Source organism: Salmo salar, chromosome ssa10 (assembly GCF_905237065.1).
Source record: "Salmo salar chromosome ssa10, Ssal_v3.1, whole genome shotgun sequence".
NCBI classification, from domain to species: Eukaryota; Metazoa; Chordata; class Actinopteri; order Salmoniformes; family Salmonidae; genus Salmo; species Salmo salar.
Window position 1 is genome coordinate 104,618,581 of NC_059451.1, and position 13,095 is coordinate 104,631,675.

Consider the following 13,095-nt stretch of genomic DNA (forward strand, 5'->3'; position numbering starts at 1 on the left):
GTTCTTCCACACCGATCTCGACAAACCATTTCTGTATGGTCCTCACTTTGTGCATGGGGCTGTTGTCATGCTGAAACAGGAAAGGCCCTTCCCCAAACTGCTGCCACAAAGTTGGAAGCACAGAATCGTCTAGAATGTCACAGTATGCTGTAGCATTAACATTTCCCTTCACTGGAACTAAGGGACCTAGACCGAACCATGAAAAACAGCCCAGACCATTATTCCTCCTTCACCAAACTTTACAGTTGGCAATATACATTGGGGCAGGTAGCATTCTCCTGGCATTCGCCAAACCCAGATTCATCCGTCGAACTGCCAGATGGTGAAGCATGATTCATCATTCCAGAGAACGCGTTTCCACTGCTCCAAAGGCCAATGGCGGCGAGCTTTACACCATTCCAGACGACGCATGGCAATGCGCATTGTGATCTTAGGCATGTGTGCGGCTGGTCAGCCATGGAAACCCATTTCATGAAGCTCCCGGCGAACAGTTCTTGTGCTGACGTTACTTGCAGAAGCAGAACTCGGTAGTGAGTGTTGCAACCGAGGACAGACGATTCTGTGAGCTTGTGTGGTCCCATTCTGTGAGCTTGTGTGGCCTACCACTTCGTGGCTGAGCTGTTGTTGCTCCTAGACGTTTCCATTTCACAATAACAGGTGGCATTCTATGAATGTGCCACGTTGAAAGTCACTGAGCTCTACAATAAAGCCATTCTACGGCCAATGTTTGTCTATGGAGATTGTATGGCTGCGTGCTCGATTTTACACACCTGTCATGGGTGTGGCTGAAATTGCCGAATCCACTGATTTGAAGGGGTGTCCACATACTTCTGTATATATAGTGTAACACATCAACCCTGTTACCCAAAGATAGACAAGAAATGTTTTAACCTTTTTTTTGGGGGGGGGGGGGGGTTTGCAACATCACCTCCGCCACACTGACCTTCAACATTGGGGCCCCACAGGGGTGTATGCTTAGTCCCCCAATGATACAGCCTGGAGGGAGGAAGTCATGTTGTCTTTGTGGCAGAATGGTGAATTTGGGTAAAATCAGAGGTTTTTTTGGACCAAGTTACACAACTTGGTGGAACAGCCCATTAATCACTCCAATCAACCAATTACAGCAGCAGCATATGTTGCGTGTGCATGGTAATGAGTGAGTGTGAGTCTATGTGTGAGGTGTCAGTAGTGAGTGTGGGTGCATGAGTGTATGTGTATGTGGGTATGCGTGAGTGTGAAGTGTGTCAGTGTAGGTGTGTGTGGCTGAGTGGTAGAGAACCGAGGATGGGCATAGAGTCCGTGGAGGTAGTCAGTGCAGATAGTCTGTGGGAGAGCAGGAGGGCAGGGGTAGTTAGCTATTCAACAGTCTTATGGCCTGTAGAAAGAAGCTGTCACAGAGCCTGTTGGTCTGAGACCCGATGCTCTGGTACCGCCTACTGGACGGGAGCAGAGAGAACACTCCATGGCTTGGGTGGCAATTTTTGGGGGATTTCTCAGGCACCGCCTGGCATGATTGTCTTGGATGTCTGGGAGCTTGCCCCCAGGGAGGCGCTGGGCCGCCAGCACCACCCTATGTAGGGCCTTGCAGTCAAACGTGGAGCAGTGCCATACCAGGCGGTGATACAACTATTCAGGATGCTTCGATGGTGCACCTGTAAAAGTTCCTGAGGATTTGAGGGGCTATGCCAAATCTCTTCAGCCTCCTGTAGTCCAAGATCACCTCCTTTGTCTTGCTGACATTGAGGGAGTGATTGTTGTCTTGGCACCACACTGCCAGGTCTCTGACTTCCTCCCTGTAGGCTGTCTCATCGGGGGACTAATCACACACCCCTGTGGGGCTCCCGTGTTGAGGGTCAGTTTGACGGAGGTGATGTCGCCTACCCTCACCACCTGGGGTCAACCGTCAGAAAGTCCAGGATCTGGTTGTAGAGGGATGTGTTCCGTCCCAGGGTCCCGAGCTTGGTGACAAGCTTGGAGAGCACTATAGTGTTGAACGCTGTGCTGTAGTCGATGAACATCATTCTCAAATAGGTATCCCTCTTGTCTAGGTGGGAGAGGGCAGTGGATTGCAATTGAGATTGTGTCTTCTGTGGATCTGTTGGAGCAGTATGCAAATTGAAGTGGGTCCAGGGTTGATGTGTGCCATGATCAGCCTTTCAAAGCACTTCATGATCCCTGATGTGAATGCTACAGGGTGGTAGTCAATGTGGCACATTTCCTTAGTTCTTGGGAACAGGAATGATGGTTAGTCAGCTTGAAACATGGGAATTACAGACTGAGACAGGGTGAGGTTGAACATTTTCATGAGGATACCAGTCAGTTGTTCTGCGCATGCTCTGAGGACGCGCCCTGGAATACCGTCTGGCCCTGCGGCCTTACGAGTGTTGACCCATTTAAAATACTTGCTCACGTCGGCCTCAGAGAGTACCTAGGCTCAAGTACAATACAGCCACACCCAACCATCTTGAAGTCGGTCCAACATCCAACAGACACACATCCTGTGCCCCTCCTATCTGCCCTCTCCAGACTCTAACCAAAGCTGTTAGGGATGAGTAGGATGAGTGGCAGGTGTGTGTAAATGCTGCCGCTGATATGTCACAGGCACCAATCTGCCGTCTCTAGGGAGCGCTCTGGGAGTTCAGGCGCAGTATCACACCGAGAAGAAAACTATTTCTGCTGCCAATACTCCCGCGCAGATGAGAAATGTTTTAATATTTGCGGCTGCTTTATGGGGGAGGGTTATGACAGTGATGTGGAAAATGTCAGCTATTTCTCACCCTCCTTAAATGCCATTCTTTGTCTCAGCCTGTTTCTTTTCATTGATCTCCGCCTTTGGTCGTGAAATCAATAAGGTCGGCCAAACAATGTATTTTCTTTTCGAAGAATGCAATGTTGGAATGTCTTCACTCACTGGCGCGTTGTTGGCTTTCAACAATGTCTCAGAATTCTGAAAAGAATGGGTAGTCTTTCTCTATGCCTAATTAGTCTTCCAATATCTGTCCTAATGTATAGCATGTTAAGAGAAAGGAAATAGTCTGTCTCTGCGGCAGTATGTCATTGGCTGACACATTAGATTCGATTTTATTTGATTCAATTAAGATTATCCCTATAGCCAATGGTGTGCTAGATGTCTACTGTTCTGTACTATATCTAACATTATGTATACGGTACCAGTCAAAAGTTTGGACACACCTACTCATTCAAGGGTTTTTCTTTATTTTTACTATTTTCTACATTGTAGAATAATAGTGAAGACATCAAAACTATGAAATAACACATATTGAATCATGTAGTAACCAAAAAAAGTGTTAAACAAATCAAAATATATTTTATATTTGAGACTCTTCAAAGTAGCCACCCTTTGCCTTGATGACAGCATTACACACTCTTGCCGTTCTCTCAACCAGCTTCATGAGGTAGTCACCTGGAATGCATTTAAATTAACAGGTGTGCCTTGTTAAAAGTTAATTTGTGGAATTTCTTTCCTTCTTAATACGTTTGAGCCAATCAGTTGTGTTGTGACAAGGTAGGGGTGGTATACAGAAGATAGGGCTATTTGGTAAAAGACCAAGTCCATATTATGGCAAGAACAGCTCAAATGAGTAAAGAGAAACGACAGTCCATCATTACTTTAAGACATGAAGGTCAGTCAATCCGGCAGAAAATTTCAAGAACTTTGAAAGCTTCTTCAAGTGCAGTCGCAAAAACCATCAAGCACTATGATGAAACTGGCGCTCATGTGGACTGCCACAAGAAACGAAGATCCAGAGTTACCTCTGCTGCAGAGGATGAGTTCATTAGAGTTACCGGCCTCAGAAATCGGCAATTAACTGCACCTCAGATTGCACCTCACAGAGTTCAGGTAACAGACACATCTCAACATCAACTGTTCAGAGGAGACTGTGTGAATCAGACCTTAATGATCGAATTGCTGCAAAGAAACCACTACTAAAGGACACCAATAATAAGAAGATTTGCTTGGGTCAAGAAACATGAGCAATGGATATTAGACCGGTGGAAAAAGAGTCCAAAATTGAGATTTTTGGTTCCAACCGCTGTGGCTTTGTTAGACGCAGAGTAGGTGAACGGATGATCTCCGCATGTGTGGTTCCTACCATGAAATATGGAGGAGGACATGTGATGGTGTGGGAGTGCTTTGCTGGGACACTGTCAGTGATTTATTTAGAATTCAAGGCACACTTAACCAGCATGGCTACCACAGCATTTTGCAGCGATACGCCATCCCATCTAGTTTGCGCTTAGTGGGACTATCATTTGTTTTCAGCAGGACAATGACCCAAAACACACCTCCATGCTGTGTAAGGGCTACTTGACCAAGAAGGAGAGTGATGGAGTGCTGTATCAGATGACCCGTCCTCCACAATCACCCATCCTCAACCCAATTGAGATGGTTTGGGATGAGTTGGACAGCAGAGTGAAGGAAAAGCAGCCAACAAGTGCTCAGTATATGTGACTGACCGGCTCAAATCGGTCTTTTGTAGCAACACTTGAAATTGTTTTTTTACATTGGATAAAACTTGAGACTCAGAGCTATAAAATGGTATATCATACACCACAGTTGAGGAACAATGAGAAAGTAATTTGCTTTGAAATTTGGTGAACTTGTAAACTCACTTTTGAGAAAATGGCCTTTGAATATTTTGGTACTACTATTGGAGAGCCCTTCTTTGTCTACACCCATTCAGCATCGTTCACACCCTTTTAAGCCTTAGCCTCACCCATCTCTTCAAGGGTTGATCTGAATGTACTAACAACAGCAGTCAAGCACCCAAGCTAACTTGCTAGCTACTTCCAGACATCTAAGTGAGAAAGAACAGCTCACTGAACATTACTCGCCCTAGCAGAGCTGGTTAGGCTGTTATGTTATCCAAAGTGTTGGTGACTGCAACTGTGCTGTCAGATTGTCCGTAAGTAAATTCAGAGCGTTTCGTGTTCAGAGCGCACAGCGGACACTTTGGCCGATGAGTTTACGGACGTTTACTGACACTATATTCAACGGGTGTTGAGAGTTTCGTTAATTAATCAGTTATTCTGCGCTCTCTGGCACACTCAGACGACAGTGCTCTGAAATGAGAGTAGATGGCCAGACTGAATTTACAAACTCACCCAAAATGGTTACTTGCATAGTGGAGTCTTTTGTTAAGACATGTAGCTAGCTAGCTAGGTAAACAATGAACCATAATCACAACTCATGATATTACTACCCTGCATTAATCTGCAGGGAGCTAACCAACCAGGTTAATGTTAGCTAGCTAACATTAGGCTATAGCTAGCTAAGCAAATAGCTCTGAGATATGAATAATAAGGTCATACACGTAACGTTATGTAACAGTGTAGGTTCCGTCCCTCTCTTCACCCCAACCCGGGCTCGAACCAGGGACCCTTGCACACATCAACAACTGACACCCCACGAAGCATCGTTACCCATCGCGCCACAAAAGCCGCGGCCCTTGCAACGCAAGGGGAAACCCTACTTCAAGTCTCAGAGCGAGTGACGTCACCGATTGAAACGCTATTAGCGCTCACCACCGCTAACTAACTAGCCATTTCACATCGGTTACACTCACCCCCCTTTTGACCTCCTCCTTTTCCGCAGCAACCAATGATCCGGGTCAACAGCATCAATGTAACAGTGTAGGTTCCGTCCCAACCCGGGCTCGAACCAGGGACCCTTGCACACATCAACAACTGACACCCCACGAAGCATCGTTACCCATCGCGCCACAAAAGCCGCGGCCCTTGCAACGCAAGGGGAAACCATACTTCAAGTCTCAGAGCGAGTGACGTCACCGATTGAAACGCTATTAGCGCGCACCACCGCTAACTAACTAGCCATTTCACATCGGTTACAGTTAGCTAGCGAGTCAGCTAACGTTAGCCAGCTAGCTAGGTAATGTTAGCTAGCTAGCTAGGTAAACAATGAACCAAAATCACAACTCTTGACCACTACCCTGCATGAATATGCAGGTAGCTAACCAACTGGGATTCAGTGTTAGCTAGCTAACCAACCGGATTCAGTGTTAGCTAGCTAACATAAAGCTATAGCTAGGTAAGAAAATAGCTCTGAGATATGAATAACAAGGTTATACATGTAACGTTAGCTAGCGAGCCAGCCAGCTAACGTTAAACAGCTAGCTAGGTAAACAATGAATCATAATCACTACTCATGACGTTACTACCCTGTATGAATCTGCAGGTAGCTAACCAACCAGGTTCAATGTTAGCTTGCTAACATTAGGCTATAGCTAGCTAAGCAAATAGCTCTGAGATATGAATAATAAGGTCATACACATAATGTTAGCTAGCGAGTCAGCTAACGTTAGCTAGCAAGCTAGGTAAACAGTGAACCAAAATCACAACTCTTGACTTTACTACCCTGCAGGAATCTGCAGGTAGCTAGCCAACCGGATTCAATGTTAGCTAGCTAACATAAGGCTATAGCTAGCTATGCAAATAGCTCTGAGATATGAATAATAAGGTCATACACGTAACGTTAGCTAGCGAGCTAGCTAGCTAGATTAACAATGAATCATAATCACAATTCATGACGTTACTACCCTGCATAAATCTGCAGGTAACTAACCAACCAGGTTCAATGTTAGCTAGCTAACATTAGGCTATAGCTAGCCAAGTAAATGTCTCTTTCTGTCAAAATTAGAAACATGTCATATCTGATTATGTATTTAGCCAGACTATTGTACCTGTATACATCATTCAGGTTGGACGCGCCTCCTGTCGGATGCCATGGTTGCACTTAGTTTGAAGATGTAATCTGGAAGCTATCATACTCAAATTCCACTGATTTCAAAACTCAGTCCTCCAGAAAATGGAGAGTAACACTTATGCAGTTTTAATACACGATACATAAAAAAAAGCTGTGTTAGACAGGATTACCTAGACATACTGACCAGCTCAAATAAACAGAAGCCTGCTATATGGCAGACCAATCTAATCTAATGTACAGCCCACTCATTATCTCAGCCAATCATGGCTAATGGGAAGGTTGCCCTTTTTCTTTGGCTAAACCAACTAGGCTTGTAATTTAACAATTTTATTCGTATTTACAGATGGCATACAAGTTTGTTATTAAGGCACATGAAAGTTCACATGTTCGAGAAGGCATTTCTGCCAAAAAATGCATTTTGATAAAAAAAATACGTTTATGTTCAAACGGCTCTCCTGTCAAGTAGTGAGCCGCGACATACGCCTAGTTTCCTGAAACAGGTCACATATGTGGGAACTCCTTCAAGACTGTTGGAAAGGCATTCCAGGTGAGGCATTCCTCCTGAAGCTGGTTGAATGCAAAGCTGTCATCAAGGCAAAAGGTGGCTACTTTGAAGAATCAAAATATAAAATATATTTTGATTTGTTTAACACTTTTTTGGTTACTACATGATTCCATATGTGTTATTTCATTGTTTTGATGTCTTCATTATTATTCTACAATGTAGAACATTTTACAAATAAAGAAAAACCCTTGAATGAGTAGGTATGTCCAAACTTTTGACTGGTACTGTATATCTGTCCCTATGCCATAGCACCTACCAAATCAGCAGCACCACTAACATGCCACCACTACACCCTCTCTCCGACCCCCATTCCACAGCTCCCTGGATGTGCATGTCACTAGTAACTGATCCAAACTTGCACTCTCTTGGGCGGTTGAATAGTAATTGAGTTAGAGTTGAAGGTGAGAGGAAAGTGGAGTGTATGCAGTACTTCATAGATGGTATACCATGTGTAGCATGATGTACTACAGCTCTGATATTTGAAGTTTTTCTGATTGTCCACCCTAAATTCCAAAAAGCAGATACTACTTCTTCATGGATTGTCAAACTGAAGATCTTATTGGAGGGAGGTGTTTTAGACACAAGACAAAGTAGCTTCTGTTTGACAATGATTGTCTGATGCCTGAGTCACATATCTGTTTGTGCTGTTTTGACAACTTCATTGCTGTCATGGGATTGGCTAGACAGCACAAACAGATCTGGGACTCAGGCTAACTGTCTGAAGGTTTGAGATTAAAACTTGGTACAACAATAGCCCCATTAAGCTGGAACATTGATTCAGGGGTCATCTGGGGGACTGGTGGGAGAGTGATGATGCAATATAACGCATCATTTCCCTTACATGGAGACAGGGCAAACAATTAAAGGTTTGTTCTCACTAGGAATGTCTTCCAGTCTCCGGGGTTGGGACGTGAAACTGATCGACCCCTCAGTGACATAATGAACAAACTGTACTGTATATGTAGATACAGACAGAGAGACAGAAAACACACACACACACACACACACACACACACACACACACACACACACACACACACACACACACACACACAGATATCTTGTTTCTCTTGAACAATAGATCATTAGAAGTAATGCCTAGATACACAAATATTTAATCTACACAAGGGAATAACTTCTAAGGGCTGTTTAAGGCTAATGTTTAAGCAAACATGTCACTTATCCCCCTCCCCTCACTGCCTAGACTCCAGTACTGTATGTCTGCAGATGTTTACAGTTTTTTACAATCGCTTTGGCACTAATTTCGGGACCTTGATGTCATTTTTCAAAACTCTAGACACAAAACTCACAACCTATGATCAAAATGCAAATTTATCAAAACACTTTTTCCAATTGCTTGGATACAATACACATAAAGCTAAGATCATTTGTTCATTGAACTAAAATCACCTGTTCAAAATGACACAACTTAACATCAAAGTATTACCATTTCAAAATGCAATTCACACATTACATCTGAAATGACTGTCTATTCATTTCATTACAATGATCTAACTATCAATTGATACAACTGATCAAAATGATAAGTAACTGTTTTATGGAAACTGACAAACAATATTCCATGTTTAGATCATGAAAGTTTCAGGATAACGAGATCCATTGACACCAGTTACCGTGGAACATGAACCAATTGGACTACATTATCTATGGATGTAATATTTCATCATCATTCTTTATCAGACACTGTTTCTATGGTCCTATGTACCACTTTTCCAGACCATGTTTTCAGATTTGACATTACTGTACACACCCGGCCACTTTATTAGGTACATCTATCTAGTACTGGGTAGGACCCCCTTTTGCCTCCACCACAGCCTGAATTATTCACGGTGATGTACGTTAAGAGATGCCCTTCTGCACACCACTGTTTTAAACAGCTGTTATTTAAGCATGTGTGGCCTTTCTGTTAGCTTGAATGAGTCTGGACATTGTCCTCTGACCTCTCTCATTAACAAGGTGTTTTTGGCCACAGAACTGCCGCTCACTGAATGGGTTTTGTTTATCGCACCATTCTCTGTAAACTCTAGAGACTGTAGTGCGTAAAAATCCCAGGAAGGCAGCTGTTTCTGAGATGCTGGAATCACCATGTGATCCTACCACGGTCAAAGTTGTTTAGATTACGCATCTTGCCCGTTCTAATGTTAGGTCGAACAACAACTAAAGCTCTCTACTCTATAAACTCTATATATTGAGTTGCAGGCAGCCACATGATTCGCTGTTTGAATGTAACCTTCCTTGATGGGCTAAATCAGTGTCACGACAGTGACGGATGGTGGCGCCCCTCCTCGGCCGGGCGGAGCTCGGCGGTCGTCGTCGCCGGCCTACTAGCTGCCATCGATCCCTTTTTGTTTCACTTTCGTTTGGTTAGGTCTAGGTAGGCACGCACCTGTTTTGGGTTAGTAATTAGTAAGGGGGGGTTATTTAGGTTAGCGTAGGATGTATGTGGTTGTACGTGATTGTGTTGCTTGTCCGGGTTTTGTGTGTTCGTCAGAACGTGTATTGAGTTTTCCCTTCTGCCAGTGGTTTCTTTATTTTGTGTACACCACCGCAGAATCTTTCAGGGCTGCGCCCCTATACCGTATCGACGGCGTACAGTACTTCAAATAAAGAAGTGTGGTCACGAACTCTCTCTGTCTCCTGCGCCTGACTCTACCTCTCCTGTTGTTCCTCGAGCCAGCCCGTGACAGAAATCACGTACCCAACCTAAATGGAGTCAGCAGGAGCTTCAGCGCCAGCCATGTCCATGGAGGAAACCGTCGACCAACACTCCACCCTGCTCCACCGGCTGGGGAACGCCATGGATCAGGTGTTGGCGCGCCTGGAGAACTGGGACCAACGCGCTCTCGGCCCCCTGAACGCGGCAGGCCAACAGCCTGCGCCCCCACCAGCACCCACAGCACCCAGTACCAGTGGGGTGAAACTCGCTCCCCCCAGGGAGTACGATGGAACGGCCGCTGGGTGTAAGGGCTTCTTGCTCCAGTTGGAGTTCTACCTGGCGACCGTTCGTCCCTCTCCCTCGGGGGAGGAGAGCGTCAGCGTCCTCGTCTCCTGCCTCACGGGTAAGGCCCTGGAATGGGCAAACGCCGTGTGGGACAGTCCGGACTCAGCCAGGGACAACTACCCAGAGTTCACCGCCGGGGCCGGGCGGCTGTCTCACCTGAGGCAGGAGACGAGGAGCGCGCAGGACTTCGCGCTCGAGTTCCGGACCCTGGCCGCGGGAGCAGGGTGGAATGAGAGGGCCCTTATAGATCACTACCGTTGTAGTTTGAGGGAGGACGTCCGCCGGGAATTAGCCTGTCGGGACACGACCCACACACTGGACCAACTGGTGGATCTGTCCATCCGACTGGACAATCTGCTGGCCGCCCGCGGACGTCCGACCCGGGCCCTGCTCATTCCACCCTCCAGCCCTCCTGCTCCCACGCCTATGGAGATAGGGGGGGCAGCAGCCAGGAAGACTGGAGGGGGAGGTCGCTCCTGCACCTCATGTGGTCGCAGAGGGCACACTGTGGACCAGTGCTGGGGAGACTCCCCTAGGAGTCCAGAAGGCAGGCAGAGCGCTCCTTTGACACCTCAGGTGAGTCAGCACCAGCCTCACCCAGACCCCCCTGTCCGTCACATGTATGTGTCAGTGTCCTTTCCTTGTTTCTCCCCTCACTCCCGGTTTAAGGCGCTGGTCGATTCAGGCGCAGCAGGGAGTTTTATGGACCGTGGGGTCGCGGCTAAGTTAGGGATTCCCCTGGTCCAGTTGGACCAACCCTTCCCCGTGCACGCCCTAGACAGTCGACCACTAGGGTCAGGGCTGGTCAGGGAGGTCACTGTGCCTCTGGTCATGGTAATGCGGGGGGGTCATGAGGAGCGGATTAGTCTTTTCCTCATCGATTCCCCAGCATTTCTAGTTGTTCTAGGGATTCCCTGGCTAGCCACTCACAACCCTAAGATTTCGTGGGGACAGAGGGCTCTTAAGGGGTGGTCAAATGAGTGCTCGGGCAGGTGCATAGGAGTTTCCATCGGTGCGACTACGGTGGAGAGTCCAGACTAAGTATCCACCGTGCACATTCCCTCAGAGTATGCCGATTTGGCTATCGCCTTCAGTAAAACGAAGGCGACCCAATTACCACCTCATCGACGAGGAGACTGTGCGATAAACCTCCAGGTGGGCGCTGCCCTTCCTCGTAGTCACGTTTATCCCCTGTCTCAGGAGGAAACAGCGGCTATGGAGACATACGTCACTGAGTCCTTGAGGCAGGGATACATTCGGCCATCTCACTCACCCGTCTCCTCGAGCTTCTTTTTCGTGAAGAAGAAGGAGGGAGGTCTGCGCCCGGTGCATTGACTATAGAGGTCTAAATGCCATCACAGTGGGTTTCAGTTACCCACTACCTCTCATCGCCTCGGCGATGGAGTCATTTCACGGGGCGCGCTTCTTCACGAAATTGGATCTCAGGAGCGCATATAATCTGGTGCATATCCGAGGAGGGGACGAGTGGAAAACGGCATTTAGTACCACATCTGGCCATTATGAGTACCTCGTCATGCCGTATGGGTTAAAGAATGCTCCCGCAGTCTTTCAATCCTTTGTGGACGAGATTCTCCGGGACCTGCTCGGTCAGGGTGTAGTGGTGTACATCGATGACATTCTGGTCTACTCCACTACACGCGCCGAGCATGTGTCTCTGGTGCGTAAAGTGCTTGGGCGACTGGTGGAGCATGACCTATACGTCAAGGCTGAGAAATGTGAGTTTTCCAAACCAGCCGTCTCTTTCTTGGGGTATCGCATTTCCTCATCAGGGGTAGTGATGGAATGTGACCGCGTTTCAGCCGTGCGTAATTGGCCGACTCCCACCACGGTGAAGGAGGTGCAGTGGTTTTTGGGATTTGCCAATTACTACCGGAGGTTTATCCGGGGCTTTGGGCAGGTGGCGGCTCCCATTACCTCACTGTTGAAAGGGGGCCCGGTGCGGTTGCAGTGGTCCGCGGAGGCGGACAGGGCCTTTAGTCGTCTGAAGGTTTTGTTCACCGACGCTCCGGTGCTGGCGCACCCGGACCCCTCTTTGCCCTTCATAGTGGAGGTGGACGCGTCCGAGGCTGGGGTAGGAGCCGTGCTGTCCCAGCGCTCGGGCGCCCCCCCAAAGCTCCGCCCCTGCGCCTTCTTCTTTAGGAAGTTGAGTCCGGCGGAGCGTAACTATGATGTGGGGGACAGGGAGCTGTTGGCTGTGGTCAGAGCCCTGAAGGTGTGGAGACATTGGCTTGAGGGGGCACGTCACCCTTTTCTCATCTGGACTGACCATCGCAATCTGGAGTACATCCGGGCGGCGAGGAGACTGAACCCGCGTCAAGCCAGGTGGGCGATGTCCTTTACGAGATTTCGGTTTAACATCTCGTATATCCCAGGTTCCCGGAACACTAAGGCCGACGCACTGTCTCGTCTCCATGACGCCGAGGAACGGTCCACCGATCCCACGCCCATACTTCCAGCCTCCTGCCTGGTGGCACCGGTGGTCTGGGAGGTGGACGCGGACATCGAGCGGGCGTTACGGACGGAGCCTACTCCTCCGCAGTGTCCAGTGGGTCGTAAGTACGTTCCGCTCGATGTTCGCGATCGGCTGATTCGGTGGGCTCACACGCTTCCCTCCTCGGGTCACCCAGGGGTTGAGCGGACGGTGCGTGGTCTTAGTGGGAGATACTGGTGGCCCACCTTGGTGAGGGACGTGAGGCACTATGTCTCCTCCTGTTCGGTGTGCGCTCAGAGTAAGGCTCCCAG